Source organism: Zingiber officinale, chromosome 4B, assembly GCF_018446385.1.
Source record: "Zingiber officinale cultivar Zhangliang chromosome 4B, Zo_v1.1, whole genome shotgun sequence".
NCBI lineage: Eukaryota > Viridiplantae > Streptophyta > Magnoliopsida > Zingiberales > Zingiberaceae > Zingiber > Zingiber officinale.
Window position 1 is genome coordinate 56,714,379 of NC_055993.1, and position 23,296 is coordinate 56,737,674.

The window sequence follows — 23,296 nt, forward strand, 5'->3', positions numbered from 1 at the left end:
ATTATTAAAATAATATTAAAAAAAATTACTACAAATATTTGAAAATGTAATATTTTGTTAATTCCAACCAATGGTGAAAAGATGAAAATTAATTTTTCAAAAACAGTTTTGGAGGGAAAAAATGAAAGGCGTAAGGTTATATTTTTAACCTATATAAACGACAAAGCCACGAAAAATGCTTGAATGGTGGTTGCACCAATTCAAAGCGACCACGCTCTGATACCAATTGATGGATCGAAAGCGCTAGAGGGGGGGTGAATAACGCTCGTGGCTATTTCGTTTTTCGAAATCCGTAACTCGTACGTGAAACTAATAGAGTAATAAGCAGCGGAATAAAGACAGTCAAACACAGAGACACAGGGAATTACTTCGTTCGGAGCCTAAGGCGACTCCTACTCGAAGGCCCGCGATCCTTGATCGCTTCCGGTGGGCAACAACTATAATATCGTGAATAAGTACAAGGAAATAAGTACAACTGGAATTGAAATAATACCGACAACAAAATAATAACTGAAGCTTTAGGTCGTTGGCGACTGTAACAGCACTTTAGAGTCGTTTCTTGAGCAGCACACAGCAGAAGGAAAGCTTGTTGAATCGTTGTTTTGAAGCTGCACCTCAACCCTCTTTTTATATGACATTCAGGGCGCCTGGATCCTTTCCGGGCGCCTGGAGTGTGACGTGGCCAACCTACCAGGATGCTCCACGTGGCGAAGTCGCGCAGGGGATAAAAGTTGGCCCCGAGCGCCCGGACCACCTTTTTCCAGCAGGTTCTTCACCTGCAAAACAAGGTTAGTCCGAGCAAATACCCTGCAAGACAGCGTTAGAATCTGATAAAACATTGTAAAGAATAACCGACAGTCTTCGGACTGTCTGAGTCTGACTTCGGATTTCCAACCGGAAACCCTAGGTCGACCCGACGCCTACTGTTCCCTCTACGGGGAACGCGTCATCACCTACTCCCCTCAGGAGAGATTACCTGATGCCAGTCCGGTCCTCCAGACCGACTGGACTTTTCGCCTAGGGTTACCACCCCCTAGGACCTAGGGTTACCGCCCCCTAGGGTTTTTCTCCACCTAGGGTTACCACCCCCTAGGACCTAAGGTTACCGCCCCTTAGGGTTTTCCTCCACCTAGGGTTACCACCCCCTAGGACCTAAGGTTACCGCCCCTTAGGGTTTTCCTCCACCTAGGGTTACCACCCCCTAGGGTTTTTACCTGCCTAGCCGCAGCTAGGACTTTTGCCTAAGTATCACTTAGGACTTTCCTGCAAGCTCCATGAACCTTGTTAGATAACACCACAGCTTAACTTTGAGCCCTTTACCATAATCAAAACTCAGGTTCGATTATCTGGTGTTCACTGCACCAACAAAACCAACCCAATCCCTTAACATAGCATATATATTATAAGGATGTAGCAAACATGGTTAGTTTAGGTTTTAAGCTTCCCTAGATCCTTCATCTATTCTTGGCCGAAAATTCATATTTAAAAATCTAGGTTTTAAGTCAAACATTCAACATGAAAACATTTACTAGCTTCTTATACTAGGGTACTTATCATAAGATCATAATGGCCATGCTTTATTTAGATCTTGATCTACCCAACAACTCCTTTTATTTTATACTTGGCCGAAAGTTCCAACTTGTTACTTTAGATTTTAAGCATTCTACTCCTTTATAAAACAAAAGCAACTTGTACCACAGGTGAGGGGATACTTACATCCTTTCGCTTGTGGTTTTTCTTAAAGAAAGATACTCTAGGCGAAGAGGAAGAAGAGAGCTTCTTCTTCTAGCACTCCCTTTGATTTCTCTTGCTTGGGAAGGGGTAGACCTTGAAGGCTCCTTCTTGTAAATTAGTTTTCTTGGAGAGGAACCTTAGCTTAGCTTTTGGAAATGAGGAGGGGGAGAGCCTTTGGTTTCGGTGAAGAATGAAGAAGGAGAAGGAAGGAGGAAGAAGAGAAAAAAGATTAATCACTTGTCTTTCCTTCTTTCCATTCTATTTATTTCCTTTGTAATGAACATACCTTCATTCATCCCCCTTAGCCCTCCTATTTACTTCTCTCTTTTAATTCCACGAAAATAGAGAGAAGGAGGGAAGCAAGCAACTTGTCTTTTGCTTGCTTCTTCTCTTAACCAAGAGGAAGAGAAAGTAAGCTACTTGGTTTTCTCTTGTTCCTTTATTTAACTATCCTCTCACTTTTAACTAATATTTCTATTCTTTTCTATTTACATATCATTCATGTCTCTAGTGGTTATTATACTCCAATTTAACTCTATCATTTGTGGGAGGTTCAAGGTTCAATCCTTGACCTCACCTCTTTTTGTTTTGGTTTCTATTTTTCCCTTTTTTCTCTTTCTTTCTTTTATTTAAAAAAAATACTCCTATGCATAGCTTGGCATTTTCGTGGGTGTTACACATGTAGATGATTCTTAGTGGCTTAGTGTGCCCTAACTGCTAGTCCCATGTCACATCTGGGGACAGTTTCTAGTTTTGCGTTTTGCTTTACTTGCATTTTTGATTCTATGAACTTGGGATTGTAATAATTCGACTTGGTCTTATTATTTGGCCTTATGCCTCCTTTTGTGATTGTTTTAGTGGTCATTGTGTAAACTGAGCTGGCTCGTAGTCAGTCATTTTGTGCTTGATATTTATCTTATTATCTTCTGTTGTATTTTTGTTCTAACCATATGAGCTGATTATACAACTATGTGATTGTTGATCTAGCCGTGTGGGTTATAGGTTATCATACTTATATAGCCGTGTGACTATGTATTCAGGTTTTGTATATTGTCATAAGGGAGAGATGTTGTCTGTTTGTCTGGCAAGGACTCCCTCGGTGCATGACAATACAATAATGGCTCGAAGTGGGCAAGCTTCTTTTGAATGGTCCATTCCTCCACACACTTCACAAGATTTAACAATAGCATTTACAAGTTCATTGACTCAACCTTCCTGGTCAAGGTGTCCATCATTGTAGAAATTAGCTCAAGGCATCAACATCATACTTCCCAGGGGTTTTAACAAGGTTTCCACTTCATTTGAATGCCCATTGGTGAAGATTCATTGCTACACTTTCTATGATTTCTTCATCTTTATCTAGTCCCTTGTTTATCAATGCTCCACCAACTGTGGAGTCTAAGGAGACTTTGGTTTGATAGTTGATTCCATTATAGAAAGTGTAGATGACTAGTCATTTCTCTAATCCATGATGCATACATAATCTGAGCATTCCCTTGAATCTATCCCAGGCTTTGTATGGGGATTCACTATTGTTCTAGATGAAACTTGGTATGAGATTTCTCATGTGAGCCGTTTTACTTGGAGGAAAGAAAGAAGTTCTCCAAGAAGAATTGTTCATACTACACCCATGAGGAAATGTTATTTGCGGGCAAAGAATTCAACCAGGTCTTTGCTCAATCTCACAGGGAGAATTCTAATATGAGTAATTTGATAGCTTTAGAAGGGACTCCAATCATCTTCATGGTGCTGCATATTTCATATAATGTCTCTAAGTGTTAGTTTGGATCTTCTGTGGATCCACACCCAAATTGGTGCTGTTGAATCATAAAAATGAATGTCAGCTTGATTTCAAAATTATTAGCCTCAATAAATGGTCTGGTTATGCGAGACCTAAGACCTCTCACATATGGTGTCACATAGTATTTCAAGGGTTGTTTGCCATGGTTCTATGAGCTTGCTCTTCCTCTACTTGTCTTTTCATATTTCTTCTTCTTCTAAATGTCCTATAAATCTCAGGATCAATAGGTAGCAAATTCCCTGTAGTAATCAATCTTCGCATAAATGAGCACAAGTGACATTAAAAAATTCTTATGTAGAAATTAAAATGTAAAAATAAAAGAAAAGAAAAGTGCAGAAAATATTCACAAAAAGAAAAGGTATCTAGATTAACCCAAATGCTAATCATCTAATGTTGCTCTACAATAGCCCCCGGCGTCTAATCCGTAAGTGCACAGAAAAGTCATCAAGTAATAAAAAGATATCAATCCATAAGAACTGGTGAGCAACTACTAGAGACTTCACAAAGTGAATTATCTAGACTATCAAATTGTTGGAAGGTTTGTAACCAAGAAAGAAAGTGAGAGCTAGAGAGAAGAGAGTGAGGAAAGTTGTGTGAGGAAGGCTAACTTGGGAAGGTAGTTCTAGGATTTTAGTTTCATTGTGATATTCATTGATGTAATATGAATAGCTAATTCCCTAATCCTCTATGTTCATACTTCGTAGGAAATCTAAATAAATACTGATGTTATCTCATGACGATTACTCCAGAGTGTTCTCTCCATTGGCATTCAATGCTACTAAGTAGGAAAGGTAATGTAGAAGCTTCGGTTAAAGGGATACCCTTTCTCACCAAGGGCCCCCCATTCATATGGTCAACCTTATCCAAATCACTTCCTAGCACGGAATTGAGGAAAGCCTATTAAGCTCTAATTAGAGTCTTCCTTGTATGGATTTAGCCTCCATTTCAAGGGAATACTTGAGATATCTGATTAAAGGATTATCTTCTGTCACGAAAGGCCTCTCGGTCATACAATCAAGAGTATTTCTTCTACATGGTGACCAATATATATATATGTTCAACTAAATAACACATATAAGCAAGCAAAGTTCATATACACATTCAATCGAACAAGAACCAAGTATGCCATAGAAACAAGAAATAGGCATATTCATAGAGTTTACATCAAGTACACATCACAACTACTTCCTATTTCCTAGAACAAGGAGAATCAACTCCATACACAAAGAAATAAGACTCAAAGACATGAATGGAAGCATTCTACAACTCAAATCGACAAGAAGAGAGAAGAAATCATAGCTGAGATGAAATCAATGTCTTCAAGAACCAATCCTTCACTTTGGAGATGATGTATGATGGAAATGGCCTCGGATAATTGAGAAGTCACTAGAAGATAGAGTGGAATGGCCCAAGTTTGTCTTCACCAAAGGGGAAACTTCCTCTCCAAGAAAAGAGGAGAAGCTCCCCTATTATAGGCAATGCACGACCCCCCCTGCTTGTCTACACACACGACCATGTCTCAAGGCATGGCTGGGGTGTACAACAAGTCCAAAAAGGCTGCATGGCCGGGCTGTGTAACTCACTGGAATGACGAGGCATGTCTATGCCTCTTAGCACGACCCTACCGTGTGAACCTCTAGAGAATATGCACGGTTGTGCCTCCTATCACAGCCTTGCCTGGTGCACCTTTGTAGGGAGGGGCACGGCTGTGGCTCAGGGCATGACTACCCATGCTGATTTCCGAAATGGGTGCACCTTGCGTTCTTTGTTCATTTTCACTCCATATCATGTCCTTTCAATGAAAAAAAGAAAAAATCATATCTCTGAACAAAACAAGTAATTATGTTGATAAAATGATAAAATGGAGTGTGATGACATCAATTATAATCAAGAAATACAAGTGAATGTGTATCAATCAATATCTAGAAACATATATAATCTACGCACATTAAGTGTCTCTCCAAACATGTCAAATATAGACATGCACAAACAATATTAAAAAGTCAACAATTAAATATAAAGGTCAGCAGACACATATAGCCTCTTGCAAACACCTTGTGGCCACCGACCAATTAGGGATAACCACAGATAGCTCTTGCCAGCTGCGGATAGCTGAGACCAGCCAAACCCTATTAAGGGCGGGTATAGCCGGCCAACCCCGACCAACCTTTGTTGGCAATTTCCAGCCATGAATGGCTTGGCCATCCACACCCGGCGGTGTCTAGCTAAGGCCAATCACGGTCGATGGCAACCGGCTAAGGCTTCCTGTGGTAGCCTACGACCGACCAAGGCCAACCATGGCTAGCCAAGGACAACTATCGCTGGTCAAGGCTAGGCACTCCCGGCCAAGGTCAACTATGGCCTTCCGTGCCCAGTCAAGGATAGTCGCGGCCTCCGTAGCCAGTCAAGGTCAACTTTGTTGCCAGATTTTTGATGAATCCATGGATTTATCGCAGAACGGGCATTTTTTAAAAAAATATATGTCTGAAATTGGTTGACGGATTTAGAAAATCCAGAATAATATGAAATCAATTCCTATATGTTCCTTTAATTCTCCTAATTATGTTCATGTCTTTAAATATTAATTTGACCTAATAAAGAGATCAGTGACTTTTAAACATGAATGAGTCGAAATTAATTTATTTTTAAAAAATCACTGATATCAATATTTTGAGTCAAATTAATGTTTGAAGGCATGAATATAATTAGAAAAATTAGAGGATTATATAGGAATTAGTTTCATGTCATTTCAAACTCTCTAGGCCTATCAACTAGTTTCAGACATTTTGTTTTTTTTAAATGCTCATTTTGCGATGAATCCACCAAATTTGCAACGAATCCTTGGATTCATCATAGAATGGACATTTTCTTTAAATAAATATAATGAAAACTAGTTAATGGACATAAAAATCTTGGAATGACATGAAATTAGTTCCAATATATTTTTCTAATTCTCTTGATTATATCCATGCCTTCAAATATTAATTGGACCCAATATATTGAGATTAGTGATTTTTTTAGCTTGAATGTGTCTACAAAACCTAATTCATGTTCAAAAAATCATTGATCTTAATATATTGGATGAAATTGATATTTGAAGTCATGGATCAAATTAGGATAACTAGAGGAACAAATAAGAACTTGTTAGTGAGAGCCTTAGAGATGATCATATGATGATTGTTGTATGGATTCGATGTATCATATTCCTATAAATATAAAGGCATTTCTTTATGGTTATTATACTTATTTGTATTGGTGTCAAATAACTAAGTATAATAGCGTCCTTGAGTAAAAGGTTCTTATCTATATCAATCGATTGGTTGAATTGATATTGACATGATATAGAGAACACTACTCTTAATCATTCATAGTCAAGTATTAATATTCAGGGATAATGTTAATGCGATGAGACTAGCATGTAGGTCAACTCGATGACTTAATCTCACAAGTCATGGATATTAGATATCAAGTTGACACATGAGTATGCATTGGAGAATGTATACTAAATGACCCGCCATAAGAAAGTATCATGAATCGTTATATGAGTGTCATATACTTTCTCATGTGACTATTAGTATGACTATCAGTCCTTGGACCTAAAGTCACCATGGTTCCCTACATAAGGAGTTGCATACTTTGGCTTCGTCAAACATCACCCGTAAATGGGTGGACTATAAAGGCGACTACTGGATATATAACAAATTATGTAGAGGGATGTGAGTGATGTAGATGGGATCTATCCCTCCTATATGACAGGGGTGACATCATGATTCTTGATAGAGTGAGACCACTAAGTGCATGACCATGCCCAAATAAGTCAATATGAGATATTGAACTCATTTGATTAGAGTGAGTCTACTTGGAGTTCAAGACATAGATTGATTAGAGGATGAGACGGTCTATGCCTCAATTGATCAATTTAGATGTCAAGGATAGAAGGACATTGTCACATATTGTGAGAGTCACAATTAGTAGTCACAATGGCGATGTTGGATCTCAACATTCTTGTAACTTGGGAAGTAATGATGTGTTGCTAGATACTGCTCATTGCTTATGTTTCTAAATGAGTTTAGGAGCATTGCCAACGTTACAAGAACCTATAGGGTCACATACAAAGGGAAATTAGATGGAGATTAGGTTCATATGATGGACCAAGAGGATTAGGTTCATGTGATGAACCAAATTGGATTAAGAGTAATCCAAATTAGACTAATTGAGTTGGACTCAATTTGATTCATGTGTCGAATGAGTCTAATTTAGACTATGATTCATTGAGTCAATTTAAACCAATAAATAGAGATTCATTAAATTAAATTGATTTGAGTCAAAGGGTAGATTTGATCAACCATGGGAGATAAGATGTCAAGTTTGACTTGACTTGAGAGGGAAGATGAAGGGTCAAGTTTGACTTGACCAAATGCCACTTCATTGTGACTTGGCATGGGCCGACTAATGATGATGTTCCACATCATCAAGGCTACATCATTGTGTGCCACCTCATGAGGAAGACCAAGAGCCATGACTCTTGGTATTGCATGGAGGTATAAAATTCTTTAATAAGTGGCCGACCACATAAGTGTGAAGCAAAGGTGAAGCAAAGGCGTGCTTATTCAAGGTCTCTTCTTCTTCCTCTCTTCTTTTTCTCTCCTTCTCCTCCATTGCCGAGACCTCTCAAGAGTGCTACCACACTCTAAGTGGTTCTCTCCACCTTTTGTCCGTGTGGATATGTGTAGAGAAGTGTACACTTGACACTCTACGAGATCCGACAACCATTTGGACGAGCGGGATACGCGAAGGGCATCACTACAAGGGTAATACTTCCTTTTCATGTAGATCTAAGATAGATCTAGAGTAGAAAAATATGTACATGAATATTTTATTTATCTATTTTCGTACGGATTCGTGGCTAGCTTCGAGGTTTCTGCAACACAAAAAACTGTTTTTGCGGCTCGAAATTGCTAACAGTGGTATTAGAGCCACGTGCGAAGCTTGTACATGTTTGTATTTGTTATTATTAAAAGGTTTCAGATCTGTGAGTTTCTATAATTTATCTACTTTTATGGATTTTGTGAGTATTTTTCTTGTAGAGGCGAAGCAACAAGTGCTTGGACACTTGTAGGCTTCAAATATTGAGAAAAACCTTCCGAAACGGCAAGGTCTCGCCCAAACAATTTTTTTTTTTTGGGACAACGACTTAAGGCGCTATTAGATCAGTTTGGGACACTCGTAATATTCATTTCATGAGAAGGGGCGCTGCCCTAACCCAGCAAGGGGCATTGTCTCGCGATCGCGCCCGAAAATCGCTTAACGGGATAGCCGAGGAGTTGTGACTCATAAAATTGATAAAATAGTAGTAAAATTATAGAAATTTATATAAAATACATAATTTAGAATTATTTATGATATTATGATGGTCATGGCCCAAAAACCCCAATGTGATTGGTTAAAATTGTGTTGTAATTCATAATATGGCCTGCGCGCCATTTTAGTATTGTACGTGTTGTATTTGATATGCGACCTACGTGTCATGACTCCCTTATTATGTTCCTATTGTAAATAGATTTTAGACTCGAATATAACTCGAGTTTCATATTTGTAATGTACAAAATGAAGCGGTGGAAGGTCCACTCAAGAAGGAGTTACGAAGAGGGTGCTATCAACACATGACGGTCAAAAGGAGGTGCTTGAAGAAGCCGTTAACCCTAGGTTGACCGTCCGATCTTTTCATTGGCTTGAGAAAATCATAGTAGGGCCATAACCTCATCACAAATTAATTAATCAATATATATATATATATATATATATATATATATATATATATATATCATTGCTTGTGTGTATGTGATGCATGCTAATGTAGGGTAATTAGTGCCTTAATGTGTATATGATACACATTCATGATTAGATTAGATCTTAATCAAGTCAACTCAAAATACCTACCTTGTTTTGATACCCATCACTACCTTGATTATTTGTTGTTGTTGAATCTGCCAAAGTAGAGCAACGCATATTATCTTGGTAGGGTACGGATGGACAATCTTGGTCCCGCCTATCAAAGCTTGGGTGAAAACAAACTCAATTAGATTGAGTATAACTAGTTAACTCAATTGGATCGGGTAAAACTATAGACATTTTCCAACGGTTGGGAAGATAGTATAAACAAGAGTTGCATAAAGATATAATTGGTAATTAGTTATCTACCAATCATACTAAGTCTTGGGTGATTTAGCTAAAGCTAACTCAAGGCGTAGTATGATGTGGATCTTATCCCGTGAGAATTATAGCTAATTGGTATGAATCTAGTAGTGTGGTTTGACCACATCCATGACTTGATTCTACAAAAGCCCTATAATTCAGTGGGAGCATCATTTAGTTAAAGACCTAATTAAATGATAAGTGGAATATGATAATTACTTTCTGCTTTATTTATGTTGTAGATTGCCATGTCGACGAACACAAACATTTTCTCCCTGTGTTCTGTCCTTGACAAGGACAAGCTCATTGGAGCTAATTTCCTGGACTGGTATAGGAATCTGAGAATCGTTCTCACACAAGAAAGAAAACTATACGTCCTGGAGCATCCCATTCCGGAGGCACCTCCTGCCACTGCCACGCGAGCCGACCGAGATGCTTATAAGAAGCATCAAGATGATGCATTAGATGTGTCATGTTCGCAACCATGAACTCTGAGCTTCAGAAGCAACACGAGTTGATGACTGATTATGATATGGTTGAACATCTTCGTCAACTATATCAAGGACAAGCATGGCACGAGAGATTCGAGATATCTAAGGCATTGTTTCAGTGCAAGATGCAAGATGGGACTCCCGTAGGTCCATATATACTCAAGATGATTGGGTACATAGAGAACCTACAGAGGTTGGGATTCCCACTTAGCCAAGAATTGGCCACTGACTTGATCTTACAATCCTTGCCAGAAAGTTACAGTCAATTTGTCATAAATTACAACATGAACAAAATTGATAAGCCACTGCCTGAGCTGCTATGCATGTTGCGAACTGCTGAACTCAACCTTAAGAAGGTAAAGTCCAACTCCATTTTGATGGTGCAAAAGCATAAAGGCAAGGGCAAGTCTAAAAGTGAGGGAAAGTCCCAAGCCAAGGGCAAAGGCAAGGTAATGAAACCTAAAGGAGGGGTTGCCAAAGATGCTACTTGCTTCCACTGCTGTCAGACCGGGCACTGGAAGAGGAACTGCAAAGGATTCCAGGAAGATCTTAAGAAGAAGAGAAATGAGATTTCTACTTCAGGTATATATGTTATAGAAGTCAATCTTTCTATTTCTTCATCGTGGGTATTAGATACCGGATATGCTTCTCACATTTGTACTAGTGTACAGGCGTTGAGAAATAGCAAGGCATTGACGAAGGGCGAGGTGGACCTATGAGTAGGCAATGGAGCACGGGTTGCTGCTGTTGCTGTAGGAAATAACTTTCTATCTCTGCCCTCTGGGTTTGTACTAGAATTAGATGAATGTTGTTATGTGTCTGCTCTCATAAAGAACATCATTTCAGTTTCTTGTTTAGACAAGAAAGACTTTTCATTTATAATAAAGAACAAATGTTGTTCCGTTTATTTGAAAGATATGTTCTATTATAGTGTACCTCTGATGAACGGACTCTACATTCTAGACTTAGAGAATCCCATCTATAACATAAGTACCAAAAGGTTCAAGTCAAATGAAATGAACCGAACCTATATCTGGCATTATCGCTTAGGTCATATAAATGAGAATTGCTTATCCCAGCTCCATAAAGATTGTTTGCTAGACTCATTTGATTTTGAATCATATGAGACATGCGAGTCATGCCTACTGGGCAAGATGACCAAGACTCCCTTTAGTGGACACAGTGAAAGAGTAACTGACTTGTTAGGACTTATACATAGTGATGTATGTGACCCTTTCAATCTCACTGCCAGAGGTGGTTATAGGTACTTCATTACATTTACTGATGACTTCAGTAGATATGATTATGTGTATCTGATGACACATAAGTCACAATCCTTTGAAAAGTTCAAAGAATTAAAAAATGAAGTACAAAACCAGCTAGGTAAGAGTATTAAGATACTTCGATCAGATCGAGGTGGTGAATACCTTAGCCATGAGTTTCGTGACTATCTAGTTGAGTGTGAGATTCTATCCCAACTCACACCTCCTGGAACACCACAGTGGAATGGTGTATCTGAAAGGAGGAACCGTACCCTATTAGATATGGTACGATCTATGATGAGTCACACAGATCTTCCTATATCTTTTTGGGGATATGCTCTAGACACAATAGCCTTCACACTTAACCGTGTTCCATCCAAAGTTGTGATAAAGACACCATATAGGATATGGACTGGGAGAGATGCTCAGATATCTTTTATGATGATTTGGGGTTGTGAGGCTTACATTCGACGTCAAGCCTCGGACAAACTGGGACCCAAATCCGATAAATGCTATTTTATAGGATATCCCAAGGAAACGAAGGGATATTACTTCTACATTCCCAGTCACCACAAAATGTTTGTGGCTAAAACTGGGGTATTTCTAGAAAAGGACTTTATTTCTAGAAAAACTAGTGGGAGTACGTTTGATCTTGAAGAAGTTCAAGATATAGACCATAGCACTAAAGCCTTGATGGAAGTTGAACTGGAACCACAAAATATTGTGGATGATGAGATTGTTGCACAAGGAGTTGAGGAACAACAACCAGTTCAAGTATACCTACCCCTTCGCAGGTCTGACAGGATACGTCGTCAGCCTGAGAGATACTCATTTCTCTTGTCTGACCATGATGACATTATGCTCATTGAGAATGAGCCTACCTCCTATCAGGAAGCTGTGATGAGACCAGATTCTTAGAAATAGCTAGAGGCCATGAGATCCGAGATGGAATCCATGTACACCAACCAAGTATGGACTTTGGTTGATCCACCTAAAGGCGTCAAACCCATTTGGTGTAAGTGGGTCTTTATGAGAAAGACTGACATGGATGGACTTATGCATACCTATAAGGATCGTTTGGTAGCTAAAGGTTTCAAGCAAATTCATGGTATTGACTATGATGAAACTTTTTCTCCAGTAGCGATGTTTAAGTCCATTCGGATCATGCTTGCTATTGCAGCATACCATGATTATGAGATCTGGCAGATAGATGTCAAAACCGTGTTTTTGAATGGAAACTTGCTCGAGGATGTGTACATGACACAACCTGAAGGTTTTGTAGATCCACTGCATACTGGCAGAGTATGCAAGCTGCTTAAGTTCATTTATGGACTAAAGCAAGCTTCTCGGAGATGGAATCTTCGATTCGATGATGTGATCAAACAATTTTGTTTCATCAAAAATGAAGATGAACCCTGTGTCTATAAGAAGGTTGTTGGGAACACAGTTATCTTCCTTGTATTGTATGTGGATGACATACTACTCATTGGACATGACATCCTTTGCTACAGTCTGTAAAGACTTGGCTGGGGAATTGTTTCTCAATGAAGGACTTAGGTGAAGCAGCCTGTATTCTAGGCATAAAGATCTATAGAGATAGATCTAAAAGATTACTTAGCCTAAGTCAAACTACATATATTGACACGGTATTACTACGGTTTGCCATGTAGTGTTCCAAGAAAGGATTTCTACCGATGTCACATGATGTGACTCTTTCGAAGACTTAAAGTTCCTCTTCTAGAGAGGAGAGAGACCGCATGGATAAGATCCCTTATTTGAGTAGAAGGTTCTTATCTATATCAATCGATTGGTTGAATTGATAATGAGATGATATAGAGAACACTACTCTTAATCATTCCTAGTCAAGTATTCACATTCAGGGACAATGTTAATGCGATGAGACTAGCATGTAGGTTAACTCGATGACTTGATCTCACAAGTCATGGATATTAGATATCAAGTTGACACATGGGTATGCATTGGAGAATGTATACTGAATGACCCACCATGAGAAAGTATCATGGATCGTTATATGAGTGTCATATACTTTCTCATGTGACTATTAGTATGACTATCAGTCCTTGGACCTAAAGTCACCATGGTTCCCTATATAAGGAGTTGCATACTTTGGCTTCGTCAAACGTTACCCGTAAATGGGTAGACTATCAAGGTGACTACTGAGTATGTAATAAATTATGCGGAGGGATGTGAGTGATGTAGAAGGGATCTATCCCTCCTATATGACGGGAGTGATATCATTATTCTTGATATAGTGAGACCACTAAGTCCATGACCATGCCCAAATAAGTCAATATGAGATATTGAGCTCATTTGATTAGAGTGAGTCTACTTAGAGTTCAAAACATAGATTGATTAGAGGATGATAAGGTCTATGCCTCAATTGATCAATTTAGATGTCAAGGATAGAAGGGCATTGTCACATATTGTGAGAGTCACAATTAGTAGTCAAAATGGTGATGTTGGATCTCAACATTCTTGTAACTTGGGTAGTAATGATGTGTTGCTAGATACCACTCATTGCTTATGTTTCTAAATGAGTTTAGGAGCATTGCCAACATTACAAGAACCTATAGGGTCACACACAAAGGGCAGTTAGATGGAGATTAGGTTCATTTGATGGACCAAGAGGATTAGGTTCATGTGATAAACCAAATTGGATTAAGAGTAATCCAAATTAGACTAATTGAGTTGGACGCAATTTGATTCATGTGTCGAATGAGTCTAATTTAGACTATGATTCATTGAATCAATTTAAACCAATGAATAGAGATTCATTAAATTAAATTGATTTGAATCAAATGGTAGATTTGATCAACCATGAGAGATAAAATGTCAAGTTTGACTTGACTTGAGAGGGAAGATGAAGGGTCAAGTTTGACTTGACCAAATACCACTTCATTGTGACTTGGCATTGGCCGACCAATGATGATGTTCCACATCATCAAGGCTACATCATTATGTGCCACCTCATGAGGAAGACCAAGAGCCATGACTCTTGGTATTACATGGAGGTATAAAATTCTCTAATAAGTGGTCGGCCACATAAGTGTGAAGCAAAGGTGAAGCAAATGTGTGCTTATTCAAGGTCTCTTCTTCTTCCTCTCTTCTTTTTCTCTCCTTCTCCTCCATTGTCGAGACCTCTCAAGAGTGCTAGCACACTCTAAATGGTTTTCTCCACCTTTGTCCATGTGGATACGTGTAGAGGAGTGTACACTTGACACTTTACGAGATCTGACAACTATTTGGACGAGCGGGATACGCGAAGGGCATCGCTACAAGGGTAATACTTCCTTTTCTTGTAGATATAAGGTAGATCTAGAGTAGACAAACATGTACATAAATATTTATTTATCTATCTTCGCACTGATCCGTGGCTAGCTTTGAGGTTTTCGCAACTCAAAAAGCATTTTTTGTGGCTCGAAATTGCTAACAGAACTAATTTCATATCATTCGGAACTTTCAAGGTTTATCAACCGACTTCAGACATATTTAATTTTATTTTTGAAAAATGCCTATTCTATGATGAATCTATGGGTTCATCGTAAATTGGTGATGAATCCAAGAATTTGTCACCAAATTTGTAATGAATACATGGTCATTACAGAATGGATAATTTTTTTTCAAAAAAAAGTATGTCAGAAATCGGTTGATGAACCTAGGGAGCTCAGAATGATATGAAACCAATTAATATGTGTTCCTCTAGTTTTCCTAATTATATCCATTCCTTCAAACATTAATTTTATCTAATATTGATATTAGAGATTTGTTAACATCAAAATGATTCTAACATTTCAATCAATAATTCTTTTTAAGATTTTTACAAGGTCATTAGTCATTTAAAGTCCATCTAATTGACTTATCTATAAAAAAAATTATATTGGTTAAAATTAATGTTTGAATATATGGATATAGTCAAGAGAACTAGAGGCATAGATGAATCCATTGATTTTTCACTAAATCAGCAAAGAATCCTAGTATTGGTTGCCAAATCTATGATTAATCCTTGGATTAATTAGAATAGTCATTTTTTAAAAAAAAATAAATATGTCTGAAACTGGTTGATGGACCTAAAGAACTCGAAATGACAAAGCTAGTTTTTATATATTCCTCTAATTCTCCTAATTATATCCATCTCTTCAAATATTAATTTGACCTAATATATTGAGATTAATCATTTTTTAAATATGAATATGTCTGAAAAATCTAATTCATATTATAATATATTAGATCAAATTAATATTTGAAGGCTTGGATATAATCAGGAGAACTAGAGAAATACATAGAACTAAACTCATGTCATTCTGAGCTCTCAAGGTCCATCAATCGACTTCAGACATTTTCTTTTTTGAAAAAAAAACCCACTCTGCAATGAATTCATGAATTTGTCACAAAATAGTGATGAATTCATGGATTTGTTACCAAATCTACAATGAATACATGGATTCGTCATAGAATATATATATATATATATATATATATATATATATATATATATATAAAGCCGGTTGATGGACATATAGAGCTCGGAATAACATGAAACTATTTTCTATGTGTTCCTCTAGTTTTCCTGATTATATCCATACCTTTGAACATTAATTTTACCTATATATTGAGATCAATGATTTTTTTGTTAGGACCTATTGAGCTAGAGGGCGGAGGGAGGGGAGGGGATGAATAGCTTGCTTTGATTTCTTGATCTTCTTGGTTGAACAGCGGAAACTTTGAAGCAATGCTAACTCCTTGTGTTTACTTAGTATCCACCTCCTTGATGTGACTAATCCAAGAATCCACACCATGATCACAACATCCACTATGAAACTTCTCCTTCTTATAACAATGCCAAAGATGGAGAAACCTTACACAATTTACATATCTCTCTCAAATGAAATAGCTCACAAGGAAGAAGAAGAGAAGAGATTAGGGTTTTGATGTAGCTTTTTCTCCTTAGAATAGCTTGAGGATGTAGCATGGATGAGAGCACTTGAACTTTTGAGTGCTTGTGAGCATTAGAACAATTGTTCTTCTTTGTATCCGAATCCCCCCTTTTGAAGCGGCAATATTTAGTCGGTTCTTAGCTTTTTGTCACCTCTAATCGATTAGAAAATCTCAATTGATTATGGATTTTCTGATTTTTCTGTTGAATGATCACTAACTTTAGATAAATGGCTAAGATTACTCCATTTTGAATCTTAATCTATTGGCGGGAGTCTTATATGTGAACCCGCAAGTGCATGAGTGTTGTCAAGGAATAAAATTTATATAAGTCAATCCCATAAGGAGGATCAAATGCTAATTAGTTTTATACTTCGAATTCAGCTAGAAAGAATTGATAATTATTTGATTTTAGATTATCAATTAAAAAGTAAAAAATAAAAGAAAAATAATTGAGGAAGCCCTAAATTCAAGAAGATGTTCTAGGCATTCGATTTCATTATAATAATAAATGTTGTGCTATGTATGTGCCCATTCCTAGTTCTCCATTTCTATGTTTGCAGGATGGTCTATGTTGGATCGAGAAGCGCTAGAGGGGGGGGGGGGGGATATCGCTCGTGGCTATTTCATTCGATTTAAAACGTGTTGAGTAAATACGCAGCGGAAAATAAAAGAAAACACAACACACGTAAACACAGATTGTTTACTTGGTTCGGAGCCTATGGCGACTCCTACTCCAAGGCTCGCGATCGTTGATCACTTTATGTGGGCAACACCTATAAGCTCGAATAACAGTTACAGAATTATTACAATTTATTGAACTGAAAGAATATACCGACAACAAGAATGAGCAATTTCGAAGCTTCGGGTCGTCGAGATCTTGTTGAAGCACTTCAAGATCGTCTTGTTAGCAGCTTGTAGCAGAAAGATCGCTTGAAAGAAGATGTATTGAGCTGTTGGTCGAAACCCCCTTATAAAGGGTGTTCAAGGCGCCTCCATTAAGCTCCAAGGCGCCTCCAACCCAAGGTTTTATCCCAACTCAGCCGCTGTCGATCAGGCTTTGACCGCTGCTCTTTATCCACCTGAAGGTGCCTTCAACGCCACTCCAAGGCACCTCCAAGCCGCAGTCCAAGGCGCCTTCAGTCCCCATGAAGGTGCCTCCAGCTCCTCTCCACAGCTAGCTTCGGCTTGCACCCTAGGCGCCTCCAAGCTCCATGGAGGCGCCTCGGACACTGTTCATCCGAGGTGAAGTATGCTCTTTTGTCCCTGCACAATGTGTTAGTCCACCAAATACACATATACCCTGCAAGACAAGGTTAGCACACATAAATATGATAAGAAAGGTATTTGACAGTCTCTGGACTGTCCGGGTCTGACTTCGAATTTCCAATCGAAAACCCTAGGTCGACCCGACGCCTACTGTTCCCTCTGCGGAGAATGCGTCCTCGCCTACTCCTCTCAGGAGAGTTACCTGTTGCCAGTGCGATCCTCCAGATCGGCTGGACTTTTGCTCAGTGCTCGATGCTTCCGGACTTTCTGCTGGACGCCTGCTCCCCGACCCGTCCAGTCTTTCACCTGGTTCGCGACACCAGGACTTTCCACCGAGGTTTACCACCCCCTAGGACTTTTGCCTAAAGCCCTCGAACCACCAAGACTTTTCGCATAGGGTTACCACCCCCTATGACCTAGGGTTACCACTCCCTAGGGTTTTCTACCTGCCTAACCTCAGTTAGGACTTTTGCCTAAGTATACTTAGGACTTTCCTGTAAGCTCATTCAAACTGTTAGATCACAACATAACCTTAACTTTGAATCCTTTGCCATTATCAAAACACAGGTTCGATCGTCAGATGCTTCCCGCATCAACAATCTTCCCCTTTTTTATTATGGCAACTTAAATTCAAAGTTAAGTAAAATAGGCATAAGTAAATGAATGTATCAATAAACATAAGAAAGCATTTTAAGTAAAAAGTTCAAGTAAGAACATAAGCAAGCTAAAAGTCAAAGGTGTTAGACTTTCGAGCCGTAAAAACCTTTTTTTTTTTACGTTGCGGAAACCTCGAAGCTAGCCACGGATCCGTGCAAAGATAAATAAAAATATTCATGTACAAGTTTGTCTACACTAGATCTACCTTAAATCTACATGAAAAAGAAGTATTACCCTTGTAGCGATGCCCTTCGCTTATCCCGCTCGTCCAAATGGTTGCCGGATCTTCTAGAGTGTCAAGTGTACACTCCTCTACACGTATCCACACGGATGAAAAGTGGAGAAAACCACTTAGAGTGTGCTAGCACTCTTATCGGTCTTGGCAATGGAGAAGAAGGAGAGAAAAAGAAGAGGGGAAGAAGAAGATTCCTTGAATGAGCACACAACACTCTTCATGTGTGTGGCCGGCCACTTAATAGAGGATTTAATACCTCCATATATTACCAAGAGTCATGGCTCTTGGTCTTCCTCATGAGGTGGCATACAATGATGTACCCTTGATGATGTGGAACATCATCATTGGCCGGCCCATGCCAAGTCACAATGAAGTGGTATTTGGTCAAGTCAAACTTAACCCTTCATCTTCCCTCTCAAGTCAAGTCAAACTTGACCTTTTATCTCTCATGGTTGATCAAATCTACCATTTGATTCAAATCAATTTAATTTAATGAATCTCTATTCATTGGTTTAAATTGATTCAATGAATCATAGTCTAAATTAGACTCATTTGACACATGAATCAAATTGAGTCCAACTCAATTAGTCTAATTTGGATTACTCTTAATCCAATTTGGTTCATCACATGAACCTAATCCTCTTGGTCCATCATATGAACCTAATCTCCATCTAACTGCCCTTTGTGTGTGACCCTATAGGTTTTTATAATGTTGACAATGCTCCTAAACCCATTTAGAAATATAAGCAATGAGCGGTATATAGCAACACATCATTACTACCCATGCTACAAGAATGTTGAGATCCAACTGTTAGGATGTATACTAAAAGCCTAGTTTTTGGTATAAACATTTACCTAGAAATAAGAATCACATTGGCCAAATGTCTACATTAATGATAAATGTAGTTGTTCAATTAATTTATATTGTAGATAACATGGTGTGTAGTGTCACACACAGAGGATCATGTTATCAGTACCTTATAAATTATAAACAGTAGCTCATGACCAAGATGGAAAGGAACAAACCACCGGAAGGTCGTAGTGTAATTAGGTATTAGTTTATCTTAACTATATAATTACACTAGTACACTTAGAGTGTATTGAGTAGGACCATTAGAGGTTGTTTCTTTTATACTGACTTTATAAAGGAACAAAGACCTCAGTTATTATGGAAGTGTGTGCTCTTAATCCTAATATAATAACAAGCACATATATTTGATATTTATTTCTTTAATTTATCAATGGGTGAGATTTAGTTCGATAAATCAATAAGCCCGATAAGTTGGGAAATGATATCACTTATAGTGTGTGTTGTTGATTATAGAAGGAAACTGTGTCCTAGTAATCTAGGTTGAGAATGTCCCCAAGAGGAGCTCATAAGGATTGTCATGTTAAACCCTGTATGTGGACTTAGTCCGACATGACGATAAGGTTGAGTGGTACTACTCTTGGACTAAGATATTAATTAAATGAGTTGTCAGTAACTCACTTAATTAGTGGACATTCGACATCTTAAACATAGGGAGACTAACACACTCATAATAAGAAGGAGCCCAAAATGTAATTTGGGATTGGTGAGGTAGTTCAATAATAGTTCTCTAGTGGAATGAATTATTATTGATAAAATTAAGTTGTGTGTTCGGGGCGAACACGGGATGCTTAATTTTATCGGGAGACCAAAACCAATTCCTCCTCTCTGTCCCTATTATAGCCTCTTGTATATAGAGATTTATACCCACCACATACCCACCTTCTTACCCATCCAATGGGGCCGGCCAAGCTAGCTTGGAACCCAAGCTAGGGCCGGCCAAGACCAAGTGGATGAACCAAGTTGGTGGCCGGCCAAAGCTTGGGTCCCAAGCTTAGGTGGCCGGCTACTAGAATATTAAAAAAAAAATTTATTAAAATTATTTCTTATGTGGATATCATGGTTTTAAAAGAGAGTTTAAAATTAAAAATTTCCTTTTATAGCTTTCTACAAAAGATTAAGAGAAGAGATTATTCTCTTTCCTTATTTGTAGATTAAAAGGATGGTTTTAATTTTTGGTAAAAACTTTCCTTATTTGTAAATCATCTACATGTTTAAAAGAGAGTTTAAAATTTGAAATCTTTCCTTATTTGTTGATTAAAATGTGGATTTTAAATTTTAAGAAAACTTTCCTTTTTAAACATGTTCATGATTTAAAAGAGAGTTTAAAAATTAAATATTCTCTTTTATAAGTTTCTACAAAAGATTAAGAAAAGATTTGATATCTTTCCTTATTTGTAGATTAAAAGAGATTTTAATTTTTAGAGATAACTTTCTTTTTATCCACATGTTTAAAAGAAAGATTTTAATTTATTAAATTTCCTTTTTATAAACCAATCATGAAGGGATAAAATTATTGGAGAAATTTTTATAAATTTCCGGAAACAAATTAGGAAGGTTTTAATTCTTGATTGAATTAAATTTCCTTTGCTTAGATTATTGTGGCCGGCCATGTTGATTAATAAAAGAGAAATTGATTTTATATCAATTAAATTTATTTTTCATGGCAAAGGAATTAAGGAAGTTTTTATTAAAATTTCCTTATTTGCCAAGACCAAGGATTATAAAAGAGGAGGTAGAGGTGCCTTCATGATAAGAACTCTATTATATTTTTCTCCCTCTTTTTCTTCCTTGGTGGTGGCCGAACCTCTTCATCCTAGGAGAAGTTTTTGATGGCCGAAACTTGCAAGGAAGAAGAAGGTGCTTGGTGGTTCTCATCTCGGAAGGTCGTTGTCCACACAACGTCCGAGGTTAGAAGAGGAATATGGTAGAAGACCTAGAGGTTTTTGCTTGAAAAAGGAAAGGTATACTAGTATTTAATTTTCGCATCATACTAGTCCTATCTTCATGTAAAAATACCAAATACAAGAGGCATGCGATTCTAGTATTTCGAATTTGTTTTTGATGTTGTGTTCTTTTATTTTTCTTTTCCTTGTGATTTGATTGTTCTTTTCGGTTGACCTAAAGTTATTTAAGGAAATTAAATATTAGCTTTCCTTAAAAGGCTTTGCCTAGGCGGTGGTAGTTGTTCCCATATCCAAGAAGGTCATGTGCCTCGCCATGCAGTCCTGGAAGCCAATTCTGGAAATTAATATTTAATGAAATTAATAACCTAGGTGATTTGGATCGAACGTGTTAAGTTCCGCAGGAGATCCAAGTCTAAACCTAAAAGAACAAGTAAATTAAACTTTGGATCAAACGTGTTAAGTTCCGCAGGCGATCCAAATTTAATTTAAAAGAACACATGGTAGCTAGGAAAGGTTCAGACCTTTGTACAAAAATATATGTACAGTGGAACCATTAGGTTTTTCGAGTAGCAACCAACACCAACATCACCATTGTGACTACTAATTGTGACTCTCACAATATGTGACAATGTCCTTCTATCCTTGATATCTAAATTGATTAATTGAGGCATAGACCATGTCATCCTCTAATCAATCTATGTCTTGAACTCCAAGTAGACTCACTCTAATTAAATGAGTTTAATATCTCATATTGACTTATTTGGGCATGACCATGCACTTAGTGGTCTCACTCTATCAAGAATCATGATGTCACTCCCGTCATATAGGAGGGATAGATCCCATCTACATCACTCACATCCCTCCGCATAATTTGTTACATACCCAGTAGTCGCCTTTATAGTCCACCCATTTACGGGTGACGTTTGATAAAGCCAAAGTATGCAACTCCTTATGTAGGGAACCATGGTGACTTCAGGTCCAAGGACTGATAGTCATACTAATAGTCACACGAGAATGTATATGACACTCATATAATGATTCATGATACTTTCTCATGGCGGGTCATTCAGTATACATTCTCCAATGCATACCCATGTATCAACTTGATATCTAATATCCATGACTTGTAAGATCAAGTCATCGAGTTGACCTACATGCTAGTCTCGTCGTATTAACATTGTCCCTGAATGTTAATACTTGACTAGGAATGATTAAGAGTAGTGTTCTCAATATCATCTCATTATCAATTTAACCAATCGATTGATATATATAAGAACTTTCTACTCGAGGACACTATTATACTCAATTATTTGACACCAATACAAGTAAGTATAATAACCATAAAGAAATATCTTTATAAATATATATAGGAATATGATATATCAAGTCCATACAACAATCATCACATGATCGGCTCTAGGGCTCTCACTAATAATTTCCCACTAGCACTAGTGCCAATCAGGGTAGGCTCTAACACCCAATGACCTAGTGTGACCATCATGCTTTCTCTGTGCTAAAGCCTTGGTCAAGGGATTAGCGACGTTAGCCTCTGTGGGTACTCTGTAAATTTTCACATCTCCTCTATCGATGATCTCTCGAATGAGATGGAAGTGTCGTAGTATGTGTTTGGTCCGCTGGTGTGAGCGAGGTTCCTTAGCCTGCGCAATTGCTCCATTGTTGTCACAATAGAGCTATATAGGATCGGCTATGCTAGGAACCACCCCAAGCTCAATAATGAGCTTGCGGATCCAAACTGCCTCCTTTGCTGCTTCTGATACAGCAATATACTCGGCCTCTGTTCTAGAATCAGCAACTGTGTCCTACTTAGAACTCTTCCAGCTCACAGTACCACCATTCAAGCAAAACAAGAACCTAGACTGCGATCTATAATCATCCTGGTCAGTTTGGAAGCTGGCATCACTGT

The 23,296-nt window shown here is 38.0% G+C and overlaps 1 pseudogene; it reads left to right on the top strand.

The window, feature by feature from the left end:
- Positions 1-3,197: 3,197 nt before the first annotated feature.
- LOC121978953 lies at positions 3,198-3,295 on the top strand (annotated as a pseudogene).
- The last annotated feature ends 20,001 nt before the right edge of the window (positions 3,296-23,296 follow it).